The sequence below is a fragment of the Neolamprologus multifasciatus genome, chromosome 10, assembly GCF_963576455.1.
Source record: "Neolamprologus multifasciatus chromosome 10, fNeoMul1.2, whole genome shotgun sequence".
In the NCBI taxonomy this organism is placed as follows: domain Eukaryota; kingdom Metazoa; phylum Chordata; class Actinopteri; order Cichliformes; family Cichlidae; genus Neolamprologus; species Neolamprologus multifasciatus.
The window spans coordinates 28,133,025-28,147,713 of record NC_140448.1 but is presented as its reverse complement, the minus strand read 5'-3'; the positions used below and the strand labels follow the sequence as shown (position 1 = coordinate 28,147,713).

The 14,689-nt window shown below is 40.0% G+C and overlaps 1 protein-coding gene across 1 annotated transcript in view; it reads left to right on the top strand.

Moving 5' to 3' along the window:
• tmem132e (transmembrane protein 132E) overlaps nucleotides 1-14,689 on the top strand; it is a 483,984-nt gene that overhangs the window by 199,107 nt on the left and 270,188 nt on the right. The gene's annotated exons all lie outside the window — the stretch shown is intronic.

The window sequence follows — 14,689 nt, the reverse complement described above, 5'->3', positions numbered from 1 at the left end:
TGGCATTATTAGCAATGCCATTTAAGCAAGGTCAATCTCACACCAGCCTCATTACTGCATATCTAGAAAAATTGCCTCCGGTGTGGTTGTCACCAAAATCGACTCCTAGCTCAGGTCCAGCATTCCCTAAGTGCAGCAGCACATTAGTATTTATGTTCTTGAGGATATTGTGCTCTGTTACAGCTTTACATTGTGTGCTATAAGTGTTTAGCGCTGTTGCAGATGGGTGGCCAGATGAAAATTAGATCCTGTCCTTCATTACTTTGGAAGTGTAATTTGCATATTATTACCCTATACACTTGGGGCATATTACGGTTTAGTCCAGCAGCGTTATGATCCTGATGTAGCAAATACTCGTACGCCACTCCCAAATCCCAGGAACCTCAATTACTTAAGGGACAGAATTATATCTGCAGGGCTTGTGTCGTCCTCAGACTTCTGTTTGATCTGGTAGGTGTTAAGTTGTCTTCAAAATAACAACTGATTAAAGGAACTAAACCAAAGAGAGCTGCCTTGCTTGTTCCAAAAATGGCGTGATATTTTTTTTTTTTGTTCCATTCAATAGCAGTAATCAGGCCCACCCAACGCCAAAATAACGGCCTCTTTAGCAGTGCCATCGTGTATTTCCAATCACTATGTGATTGCATTGTAATCATGGAGTCTTTCTGCTTCGCATTCCACAAAGAAAATATGTCCACATTTGGCAGCTGGCATTGTAATTAATTCTGAAGTACGCTGAGGCTTTTATCATACCTTTCAGATCTGCAGCCCAACATAGGTGAGGAACTAATTTGCTTCCTCTATCATGATTCCACGTCCCATTTTCTTTCCCATCTTTCAGCCCCACCATCACCATCCTGTCCTATTAATGGCTAATACTGTATTCATATCGTCTAATATGAAACACGAGCCATCACATTTAATTATACCTCCACAGGACACGGGCACACTCTAATAGACATCTTTCTTCTCAACAGTTATCTTTGTCATTTTTCCTGTTCTAATCAGGGAGATTCCAATATTCAAGACACATGCCCTCCTGAAATAATGTGAAAATGAGACGTTCCTTTGCTGTTTTACTGGAATTGCCTGTGCTAAGGCTTCGAAAGTGGCCATAAGCTTCATATTTATCACCAAATGATTCTAATATTTGTGATAAGGTTTTAGGTGTTTTATAGCTGTCTTTTCTCTTCAAATGACACTTCTTATGGTGTTAACACAGTCAGGAAACCTCATAAAGCAGCATTATGTAGATTTCTCTTGATCTCTAGATGCCAAAAATATATTCCTGCCTTTGATTACATTTTAGCAGAATCTTAATGCTATAAGTGTTTGATACCGTTTGTTTAAGGCCCAATTTCCACATCACAACACACTCAGGGAATTTTGTTTCATAATGAACCTAAATTTGTGAAATAACTTGTCTATTCAGAGCCTTAACTAAACCGTATCTACAATACAGGACTGCAGTAGCAAACGCACGCTAGGCATAGTGTTGGACCTCGCTGATGCTCCGTGGCTTCATAGTCTGGGTTGGTAATCGAGAACAAGTCACAGCAGAGCGGCTGCTGTCTGCGCTGTGAGTCGCAGCAGCAGATTCCTCCTCTCTGCTGCTTTGGATGATGTGAACTTCACAACTCTGCCTTGTGATTCACAGTTGTTCGGTTATTTGTGGCTGCCCTGTAAGAATGAGTCAATTGAGTATGATGTATTTTAGCTGCATTGGATTTGTGCGAGTGCTTTAGTGACAGTTGCTGGTGTAAGCCACAGTTTGCATGGAAATGATGAACGTTGCCACCTTGATGTCACCCGTTGGTTCGTGGGCTGCTGCTTGGAACCTTTAAATGTTGAAGCACACACATTTTTTTTAAACCAAACTGTCAGCATCTTAATTTCAGCTCTAAAGATGAACATTTTAACATTAAGTCTGTGACTGATTGACTCACATTTCTTGCCGGCCTCAAGTGGCCATTTGAACTGCAGTTTTTGGCACTTCTATGTTGGCTTCATTTTTCAGCCTCGAAGGTGAATTCCAAAAATGTGTCTATTTGGAAGAAATCCAAAAAAAGACACTATTCATCCACTACCCATTACACGTCTGATGATGTTGCATTCTGATGAAGGTGTTCAGTGTCATTTGCTAACATGTAGTGCTCGGTGCGCCGTCCTGCTATCACACTGTATTATCACACCTCATTTGATTTGCCTGTTTTTTTGTGTTAACACTGTTGAAAGTGATACTGTACCATGTTTGAACAAAGAGCTTCTGGGCCTTTATGTCACTTTTGCTTTGGGGGAGGGATAAGAAGATTCCTGTACTGGGAGAATGGTTTCACACCTATTGTCCACACCCGTTCTCAGCCTTTTTGTTCTGCTCTCAGCGTACTCCGTGGTGGGTTTTCCATTTATCATTTGATATTTTCAGAATAAAGGGAGACAACCTTCAAGAGATTATGGTGCATCGCGGCATCCCCTTTATATAAGTTACAGTTAAAAAGAAAAGGGGGGGGAAAAGGTGAAACATTTACTTCACATACAGTTTGTGCTCCTAAATTAAAAAGTTACGCAGACAAGTTCAACCAAAATAAAAACTTCAAAGCATCAACCCAGAAGAGGCTGATATGGCAGCGGATCAGTGAAAGTGCAATGACAGTCATTGTGTATAGTTAGTGTTGGGGAGTAACGGAATACATAAAATACAAAATATGAGTAACTGTATTCCGTTACAGTTACCGTTTAAAAAGGTGGTATTTAGAATACAGTTACTTTGTTGAAATAAATGGATTACACGGCGGTACTTCCCTGTTTCTTTTTTTTTTTTTTTTTTTTTTTTTTTTTTTGCCTGTCCCGTTTGGCTCTTTTGCCATCAGAATTATTGTCTAAAGGCGAAGAAAGATGCCCAACGGATTTTCTTTACCAAATTGACCATCCCAGCTTTGCCGTAATGGTCCATTTGATTCACCTTTTATTCTTTATTTTATTTTCACTTGCTGAATACGGGACAGACTTGACTGGGGGAAAGAAAAGGGAGAAAGAAAGAGGGAAAGAAAAAAATTGTGGCGGGTTTCATATTGTGGCGGGTCAGGCCTGTTTGGGTTTTGTTTGACAGCTACGTTCTGTTGTTCCAGGCGGCAGCGTTACGGTTGCCATGGTTACAGGGTGACGCTCTCTCTGCGTGTTTCCTGGGTGAGAGAGGCCTTTTTGTTGTTGTTGTGCTAAGCTAACAGGCAGAATGCTACAGGTATAGCTCTAAAGAATGTAGCATCATAGGCAGCGTAGTCCGTGCTGCAGGGAGAATGGACTGCCATACACGTTATGTGTCTGTGAGCGAGGGAGGGAGAAAAAGGAAAAGTACGAGCTGTCATCGAGCAAAAACGGGAGCTGGAAGCATGTAAATATAATAATAACCACTGCAGCCAAGAAGAGTGCCTGACGAGCCCAGTTGTAAGTAAGCTATTAAGCTATTAAAGCTAGTTTTCGGCTATGAGCCCGACACAGAACCCACCGTATTAGCCAGAGGTCCCTTTACTACGGTTCGGAGCCGCGGACCTTCAGTAACAGTAATAAATCACAGCAATAGTACATTCATGTAGTTGTAAACAGCATGATAATATATTAAGTAATCCAAAGTATTCAGAATACATTACTCTCATTGAGTAACGTAACGGAATACGTTACAAAATACATTTTGGGGCATGTATTCTGTAATCTGTAATGGAATACATTTTAAAAGTAACCTTCCCAACACTGTGTATAGTGTACATAGTGTATAATATCAAGCATGTGAATTCATGAATGAATTATCTTTATTGTTATTATATATAATACAATGAAATTTGGTTTGGCTTTCTCTTAACATAAAAGCAACAGAATAACTAAATAAGTAAGTAATTAAACATAAAAATAAAGAGGAAGAATTAATATATGATTTAGCCAGTTTAATTAACATTTCCTCTCCTCTGTATCGTATGTTTTTGTATTGAAGAGTCTGAGTACTGCTGTGTCATAGTGTGCTGGAGATTGTGGTGGTCGAAGCTACAGCTCCAGGGTATAAACTGCTCCCGAATCTGTCAGTTGTAGTTTTTATTATTCTGAATTCAATAACCGTCTCTTTGTTTTGGTTGAGGTGTTGAGGACCAGATCATTGTGCCCACACTACTCATTCAGGTTGTAGGCGTTTTCATTCTTCAGTCATTGGGGGGGATACCTTCAGTCGGGCACAAAGTTTCTCCTCTTTTAGACGACTGCTGTTGTTTAAGACCTCAGAGTTTTGTGTACAATTACCTCAAGTTTTCTGACACTTTTTTGTCTGCTGCTTTTCTCTCTTCTCCCTCTAAAGATTTCTATTTATGTCCAGAGCTGAGGTGTTGATAAGTGTTAGCTTGCTCACTGAGATGGGGCAAATGTAAAACACATGACACAATGAAAGTCAGAATACAAGCACCCTAGCCCAACATGTCTTCTCTACGGAGCCCTCTGGCACATTGCTGTCCTCTTTGAAGCTTCTCCACTATTGATCGTGAACGGCAAAACCTAATGCATGCAGATGTGGCTCCAGTCAGCAGTTGGGCCTTTAGCTGCCACTAAGCCTTCCCCCTTCAGACGCAGCAGTCCTTCTGTTTTGTATGTGGATTTTTCTGGCTTGGTTAAAGCTGCATAAATACTGTACTGTGAAGCCCCACTCTAGTTCTCAGAAGCATTGTTTTGCTGAGTGCATTGTTGTGGAAAAAAAAAAGTGACCTCTCGACTGATGTCTACAAGCTCAGTACAGAATTTTGTTCATTAAAGAGAAACCGCTTTGCATGAATAAATCCTCCGACATCACTCAGTAGGCATGTAATTCATTTTGAAGCTCATGATTCATGCCCGTTTGTGCTAACGTGTCATGTGTTTGATTATTACCTGAACCAGAAGATGTTTCCGTTAAGGTTCAGCTAGTTTTGCATTTAAAAAGATGGCGCTGCTTTAGAGATTTTACTAATAAAGGTGCACTGACAGTTTCAAAAATATAACTCTTAATGATATCACCAAATATTTCTTATGTTGAGTTTGTGTCCATAAAAAAATCAGTATAATCAGTCTTGGAACCTGAGGTGGGAAAACATTTGGTCCAAAGTCAGCCTGGCTGACTGGATGTCTTTGCAAAATGGGAAACCTACATACAGGAAAAGTATCATTTAAGTAAATTTAATTGCGTGTTGCACCAGGAAGAATGGTTTTACAAGTTAAGAATGGATCACATGATAAAGGTTGGACTATTAGTTTTATCTATCTGAATCATCGTAATCAGTTTTACAGCATTCTTATTTACATGGCTTGTTAATCTGGTTAAGCCATGGCTCACACTGTACCCAACATTGTGCTACTGCTCCTGTGTAATGACAGTAGCTGAATGTGGGGAAATGGATACATTTCTGTATGGGCTCAAATTGTGGTCATAGATATTATGCACTTGTAAATCAATTGCGTAGCTGTAAACTGAGTTTTGTAACCTTGTAAACCAAAATATGTTATATGTTTGTGCATCTATAGATGAGAAGTGTGTGTGTTTTGTTAAGGTCTCCTTACAGATGCAAAGCAAAAAACTACATGTAAAACTCTGCGCTCATGTTCTCTGGCTGTGTGTGACTTTCAACTTACCAGTACGAATTTTGACCCCATTTTTCTTCCTTTCAGCTGATTGGTTAATGTCATGTCAATTACAAATTTAACAGTCCAATCAGAGAACAGATGGGTTCGGCTGTTGGAGAGGTGCTTTACTGAGCTTCAGGTCCTGAAAGGGTAATGCAGTTTGAAGCTGAAGGGTAGGTCCCTTAACTTTAGGTAGCTGTTAAAAGGATAAAGTTAATTACTTTATCTTTTATTTTTAATAAACTTTGGATAAAGTTTATTACTTTAACACAAAGTCAGGGCTGACCCGGGACCATTGCTGTGAGTCACACTGTTGTTTTTTTGCAGCAGCTTTGCGTGTACTAGATATCTCTGAGTTTATCCTCTACAAGTGTTCACAGATCCGTTGAAAAGGCTCTGGATGTCCCTGTCCCTGGATGTCCCTGTACGTACACCTGTGACAAAAAATTCACCGAACTTGGACACACACAGACTGTTTCCCTTCGTGGTGATGAAGGCAAACGCTGGCACGTCACACAAAAGGCCATTTACCCTTTCAGGACCTGAAGCTCAGTAAAGCACCCCTCCAACAGCCAAACCCATCTGTTCTCTGATTGGATTGTTAAATTTCTAATTGACATGACATTAACCAATCACCTGAAAGGAAGAAAAATGGGGTCAAAATTCGTACTGGTAAGTTGAGTCACACACAGTTTAACGTGTAATTTTTTGCTTTGTATCTGTAAGCAGACCTTAACAAAAAAAATTTCTAACTTGTGTAAATATTTTTTTACAAACACACACACACAAATTCTCATCTATAGATGCCAAACAAAATTCTGTTCATGCCAGCTATCAATTTTCTTTACAAGGTTACACAATTCACCATAATTTGAGCCCATATTACCGAAATCTGTTCATTAAAAGTGGACATTTTCAGCATGTGCTTAAAATAAAAGGTCAAAAACAAAAACAACCACAGTCGAGGTCATTTTATGATAGATTCCCAGCTAACGGTCCAACTGCTTTGGACCTCATCAACTAAAATATGTTTGACATCTTTGGTTTATTCTGTGGTTAAAAAAGGCTCCACATATAAATAAGTAAAGTTCATTTATGAAACAAATTACACAGACAAGCGAACACAAAGTGCTGTATTATATACAAAAGACGAACGTGAGCATTAAGGGACAAAAAAGCATTAAAAAAACAGGTAGTTTCAAAGTTACTAAATCATATTTCAAAAAACAGAAAGCATGATTAAACAGAAAACATTTTAATTGTTATTTAAATGAATCCACAGAGTCGTCTAAATGCAGTTGCGGTGGTAGACTGTTCCACAGCCTTGGTGCCACAGACTGAAAGGCTCTGTCCCCCTTCGTCTTTAATCATGTACAGGGAATAACTAACCGATTCTGAGTCTGTGAACAGAAACAACGAGCAGCATGCACAAATTAGCTAGCAGGACCTTTAATACACGTCACACCCATGCTCGCTTTCCCTACATTTTCTGCCTGTCTTCATAAATTTTAGATTTTTTTTCCTACCAACAACTCAAAATTTTGTGAGTCCCCTAACTTAATGGAAGTGTCACATTAAATCACCACTGTACCCATTTATCCTTTCCTCAACACTAATTTGTCCGGGATTGAAAAACTCTCAGTGAATCTACATGTCAGCTTCATTTTTCAGACTAACAGAAAACCAAAATCTGATTTTAATGCTTTTTCAACCGGAGTAAAATTGAAAGTAAAGCCAATTGTTTTAGCCTTTGTTGGCAATTAAAGCTACAAACTCTATCCCCTTCAGTTTACAGGATGCTGACCCCTCCTTAAACCTTAAACCTGCCCTGTGAGATGGCTTGACTCAAGCTGTCTGTAAAGCGACTGAAAAGGAAAGGCTCAGTCTTTAGATGATGAATGAATTTGCACAAAGTAAAAGAAATGCACAAATAAGCAAATTTAATGCAGGTTTACAGGCAGCTATCCAAGAGCCTACAGGGAGAAACCTTAATCATGCTGGCAGTGGAGAGCGTTACGGGCGCTTATCCAACTCCTAATGAAAGGGTTAATGTTTGGGTTATATCGAGTACTTTGCTTGGATGAATTGTAGATTTTGGCACCAAGTTCACATGCTGGCAAATCAAAGCAGAACATCTTTCCAATTAAAGCTCATCCAGATGCACAAATGACAACTTTCAAGCCGGTTGGCATCGTTACGAAGTGAATATGGGAGAAATAGAGATATAAGTTAGTCATGTGGTCATACCTAGTCAACAAAAAGCTCTCCCAGGGCTGATTTGAAATAAAAGAGCAACAGTGTGTAGTGATCTAAAAGTGAAATGAAGAGGAGGGACTGTCAGATGATTTCAGTCCTCTTCATAACACTTTGTTTGAGTGGTAGATAGATGCATCATACCTGTAGTAATAATAATCATTTTCTGGTGGGCGTTAAGTGGCGTTTGAGCTGGGTGGAGAGGTTGGCAAAATATTGCCATTGATATGATTATCTAAGAGACAGGGGATGAGCAAAAACACAGGCTGTGCCACAAGTACTCAACACAACAATTGTGACAAATGCAGGAAAGTTTTAAAAATTGATCATCTGGAGACACCGGAGCAGTCTCATCGACTACGGCAAAGCAAAAAATTAATAAATCTTCATTTCCTTTGTGTTGTTGTTGTTGTTTGTTTGGACTAAGCAGATGGACAGATTCTGTTTCCTTGCATTTATAATTTTAGAACAAATATAAAGATACAGATCAAAGCTAAAAATGTAAGACTTTTTCTTTAATCGTTTTTTACGTTTTCAGTGCCAGCTTCCACAAACTAATTTCCTCATGTCAGTGTCATTTACACATTCTACAGATTTCCCATGTGTGATTTTGAATGGAGATAATTGCCTCAGGTAAGCGGATACCATGATGGGCAAGGGTGTAACTCTCTTGTCAATTTGTATAGCACGAGCTTTACAATGCCCTCAGTAAGTGAAAATGACAACCCATGACCTCAGAGCCTGACTGAAAGCAGGGAACAACTCCCATGTGAAGCTCATTAAAACTAGATGGAAGATATCCACGGTAAGGAAGCGGTGCCACTAGTCCCTGTGCAAACAGAGACTAATGAGAAAAATCATGAAAACTCATATTGCATTAATTTCTGGAGAGTGGCAGAATGATTAAACTACTCAAGTCTTGCTAATTTTTCTGAAGATGATATGAGATTTTCTGAAGTACAGCTAAAGGTGGCTGTGTCGTCCTTTGGTTAGAAAGTGACCAGGCGTAGTGTGAAATTGCAGCTATAGTTTAGTTCAGCTGTGCACTGGAGCAATGCCTGAGGAAGTTAACGCTCAGTAAAAGTAAAGGTTAAGGTAAGCGCTAATGGGCATTTGAGGAAACTCAAATTACCCGTCGATTGAATCGGTTAATTGAATGCATTTTATCAGTTTAACCAGTCCTGTTATAGTACTGGTTTGTATAGGAGCGAGTCATTATTCATTTGCCCATCCATTTTCTACTGCTTATCTGGTTGCGGGGGCAGCAGTTTAATCAGAAGAGCAACTCTCCCCATCCACCGCCTCCAGCTCTTCCAGGAGGATACCAAAGCATTCCTTAGCCAGCCAGAAGACATAAGTCTGCCCAGGGGTCTCATCCTGGTAGGACATGCTTGAAACACTTCACATAAGAAGGGTCCAGAAGGCATCCTGGTCCCTTTTTATTTGGAGAAGCTTATTTCTGGTGCATATATCAACAGTCTTATTTTTAGGGTATCTACGAGCAGCACGTAGGCATAGATAATGGTAGGAATGTGGATCCAGCAGTAATTTGACTTTTTTGAGGGGCATGTTCTGCCTTTATTCGTTAGAGTAGCAGTAAAGATAGACAAAGTGGGGGGAGAGAGAGAGAGAGAGAAGGGGGAGACGCACAGCAAAGGGCTGCAGAGCAGACGCCAATCTGGGCCACCGCGCTCCAGCCATCTGGCATATGGTTGCCTGCTCACCCACTGAGCTAAAATGTTACCATTAATATTTAAGTTCAGATAATTCTTTAACAATCAGAATACAGTGCTGGCACTGTGTCGATGTGGCCCAGGAAAAAGGACATTTTAGTGACTGTGCGGTCCTGTGAACCACTAGCAGCACCTGATGGTTCAGTAGCTGGTAGAACCAACGTAGCAGCGCTTGTTGAGTTTATCATCTCTCACATTGTTAGGGAGGAATTTTGTCCCACTCTTTTTTACAGCATTGCTTCAGTTCAGGAAGGTTTGAAGATCTTTGTTCATACACTGCTCTCTAAAAGGATTTCAATTAGATTGAGGTCTGGGCTTTGACTGGGACAAAACTTCGAACAGGTGTCATTTAATAGCACCCACCTTTCATAAAAGCCCTAACTCTAACCCAATTGTGCGTAGTTTTATTGGAAGAATTCAATTCAATTCAATTTTATTTATATAGCGCCAAATCACAACAAAAGTCGCCTCAAGGAGCTTCATAGATACAGAGAAAAACCCAACAATCATATGACCCCCTATGAGCAAGCACTTTGGCGACAGTGGGAAGGAAAAACTCCCTTTTAACAGGAAGAAACCTCAGGCAGAACCAGGCTCAGGGAGGGGCGGGGCCATCTGCTGCGACCGGTTGGGGTGAGAGAAGGAAGACAGGATAAAAGACATGCTGTGGAAGAGAGACAGAGATTAATAACAGATACGATTCAATGCAGAGAGGTCTATGTCTTCTATAAGAAGACACAGAGACCGAAAATGAAGATAAGTCTTCTGACAGAGTATAAACTTTACCTCACCAATATCTTTGTTCTGTGTCATACAGGTGTCACAAACGGGAAAATTAGCTAAAGTGACCAGTATTATATTTGGAATCAATTTGGGAATTTTAACATGGAGGTCTGTAAGAACTGCTTGGCATTTTGAACCAGCTATTTGAGCAACAGCATTTTTTCAATTTTTCATCCCAGAGAATACCACTTGGTGCAAAGTTAGTGAATCAGCTGAGAGTTTAAAGAGTTTAAAGATACTTCGCGCCAGATATCTGCAGTAAGATTTGAACAAGTGCGCTTTTTCCTCCCCGAGATTGATAGTACATGCGTTACATGTCGTCTGAGGAAGTTCTTAAACAAGTACAATGAATCTCGGTGAGCAAAGAGGCCTGTCGTTTGTCTGGCTTTTTGTGAATCAGCCACAGAGATCCATTACAGATCATTTGTTTGCTAGCTCTGTTTATGCCAGCTATCAAATATGCCTCATTACACTGTTAAAACATTGAAACGGCATCCCAGCATGTGGCACTTTGAACTGCAGAGCAGCGTGATTAAAAAATAAACAACAGCCAAGAATTTTAATTACTGATATGTCAGTGTCCATCAATAAGCAGCAAGAACAGAACACTTAGTGTGAGAAAGCAGCCACTATGTGTCTATTACACTGACATATTGCAGGTGGAATTTCTCTTTAGTGCTTGTTAAAAAATACTATTTTGATTTATGCTGCAGATGAAGATAAATTGTTCAAATGATCTCCAAAATTCCCCGCCACAATGAGTCCGCTCCAACTCTTCATTACGGGAAAGCTAATTAATGATTGCTTTCCAAACTCTATTGCAGGTATTATGTGTTGTGCATGCACCGTTTTTGCTGTATCATGAATGCACTATAAACCAGTATAATTTAGGAGGATTTGAATCATATTGGATTGCATTGCCCTTTGACCCCATCCAGAATAAATGGGTGTAGCTAATGGATAAGTTGCAGTGTTGTTCAAGGCAAAAACATTCTTGCTTATTGCATTACCTCCGTTTCTGATTCAGAGCTGATAAATTAGTTAAGGCCTATTGCCTGAAGTACCTGATGGGTATAATTGCCTCTTTTACCAGCATGTGTATTTGAATGCTGCCCTACATTCTCAGGAGACATAAAGGAAGCAGGCTTTTAGCCACATGTCCTATGCAAATGCATCACGCTTCAGCAACAAATACAAGAACTATACCATTAAAAGTTGCATTTGGGCTGTGTTTTTGTTCCACATTTTGACAACATATTCAAAATTATTCATAGATTTCATGTTTCTGAGGAAGGACTATTGCAGTAAAATAGCACTCGTGCTTGATAGAGTATTTTTCACAGCATGGTCTGACATCAGAGATATTACCATTTGTCTCAGTGGTCTGTCTCGTGTTTCCCGATTGTCCAACTACCTGACTGATGCAAAAAGGGAGTGAAGAAAGAAGGTATTTTTTTAAGCCATCTAGTCGTTTCTCTTTATGTAGCCCGCAGTGTGCCTGCTGGTACAAAATGAATAAATCTGAAGTATCAAGGTTGTGCTTTCAGAGGATAGTTTTCACAACCAAACCTTGACCAAATTAGACAAATTTCTATAGCTTATGTACATCTATAGTGTGTATATAAAGCACTAATCTGCTATTGTGCTAACATGTAGAAGGACAGAATTAACATGAAAACTGATATGGGTAGGAGGCGAGATGCTGTCCGTGACAGTCCAGCTGGAACATGGTGTGTGGCAGAAATAAGAAGTTCAATGTATTTGATTTAGCCTGTGGTTTCCTGAATAACAGCCAGAAGGTACTGGCTCACTTCAGGTGGCTATGAACTGTGGTGTTCAATGATTTGCACTGGACCTGCTTTTCTCAGACATCAGTGAGGGCTGTCTTGGCAAATAATGCTCTCTGGCACTTTCTTCTTGCTGTCTTTTTCTCCCTCTGTAACTTTCTGAAACCACTGCAGCAAAGGTGAGGATCCTCTTATACCGTCAACTGAGTTAGTACCACAGTTTTCAGCGGGGCTCGTATTTTTTGAGATTTACAGGGTACCAGCAGGTGCAATAAACCATCCCAAATACTTCAGATCTGGTGGCCCTGAAGTGATGCTTTGCAGCTCGGTTTGCTATTTTCACGCTGGCCTCAAGATGCAACACGCCACCCTCCTGAATGCCTAATTTGCTTCCCTTGTGAGCACTACTGCAGCCATTTTCATTCACTCCACCCCCACTGCTTCTGATGTCGCCACTGTCGGGGCTTGTGAAGTGTTCGACTTTTGAGCGCTTTATACATAAGATTAGAATTTGATTAATTTAGCGGCTAAATTTGTTATCAGTCATACGACTGGCTGCCATAAATCTGTCCTTGACATGGCTAATTGATGTGTTTATCATGTCCACTCCTTGAGAAAAAGGATCTACTCTAGTGTAGTTAGGAGGAAATGGAGAAGGACACAGTGAGTGAGTATCTTCTCTCCAGACAGCATGCATAATTGCAGGTTGCTATGCAACTGAATATATCCTCTGCTATGAATTATCTCCCTGTCAGTTGAAAGTTAAGATAAGAAAAGATCTCCTTTGCATATGAATAAAGCAAAGTTGCAATCGCAGATAGCTGTGGTATCAATCAACCTATATATCCATATGAAAACATGGCTTGGGTGATTTCACACGTGCACACAAGGATAGGAACATAATTTAGCTCCGATTGGAAGGAGCGTCTAATTTGCATCTTTATATCGTACCTTACGAGGCATCTGGGTTCTCGCGAGATCATTCCTTGGTGAGAAATGGTGGTGTGACAATATTTGCTTTGGAACAAAAAGTGTTTTGTGAGAAAACGCTAACCACAAAGGTTGTAGAGATCGGCGTGCTTTAAGCTGCGTTTGTATCTGTTTGTGTATTTCTTTGGCGTTGCAGAGGAAGGTACCACTGTGAACTTGGGAATCACTTGGTGTGACTGGAGCTGTCTGGCTCCTGATGAATACATCTGGTGCTATGGGAAACACACTGAGGTCATCCCTGTTGTACACACATTAAAACGAACCCCATTCAACATCTTTACCTTGAGAAAGTTTGGGGCTGAATTTCTCTTGGTGCTCACCGAGATGCACACTACATGGTGCATCAGTGTGTCTCCTCTAGGTCTTCACTTGTCCAACTACTGAGTACATTTATTCAACGGTTTTGTGATATGAAGGAACAGGAAATGAGTCGAGTGGCAGAGGGAAATCAAATGCATATGGCCAGAATGAAAAAGAATGAGCTTGTAGCTGTGGCCAAAAAAAGGATGTCGTACTTGGTCATAGTTGGATGCAAATTCATTTTTATCTGCTAATTATTCACATTCCAAATGAGCTTAAACTACTTGGTTATTTATTAGCATGTATGTATTTGTGATGTACCATAAAATTGAGCAGATACAGACATTATTTAATATGTCTTATTTAAAGTGGAAATACCCAATGAACATATAATCACACATTGAAGTGCAAGCACACAGTCTCTCCATTTTTCAGCCACTCTGCATTGACAAAATTGATGAAGACCGTCAGAGTCAAATAACATGCAGGTATGTTTGTTTTAGGCTATATCGGTGTTGAAAGGGTGCATTTACAACAACTGCAGAATTTGTTTGCTTTCCCTGTCACATTGAAAACACCAATTAGACTTCACTTTGATGAGGGCACCACCAGAATACCAAAATCCTACATTTATTTATATTTCTTCCTTTAGAACAGGGCGGCCTACGCTGTTTTCAGATGGCAAATCGTATAATCCTCCAGCTCTATACTGATCAACACATGCAGCGACACTATACAGTCCCTCACTAAATAAGTAGAGCAATGTGGACATCACAGCTGTTGGCAGCATATTATTAAATCCAGTTCTTTGTATTCTTTAACGGCAAAGAAAGACACAGTTCAAAGTGGCCAAAGCTCAAAAAAATGATCTTTAATTGTACATATTCCGGAATATGGAGACTGAGCAGAGAGACAACATCATTGTCTGAAAAAGCAGCAGCCAGTATTTACATACTTCCTCTACACGTCACGCACACTTTAAGTTTCGATCAAACACTACTTAGTTCTTTCTGCCTGCAGCTCCTGTGCTCTGCAAAGGCATGCAGCTTCCTGTCAGTACTCTTGGCTCAGACTCTACTCAGAGACGGCAGTGTTGGTCAAGTTACTTGAAAAAAGTAATCGGTAACTAATTACTGATTACTTCCCCGAAAAAGTAATCCCGTTACTTTACTAGTTACTTATTTTCAAAAGTAATTAATTACTTAGTTACTT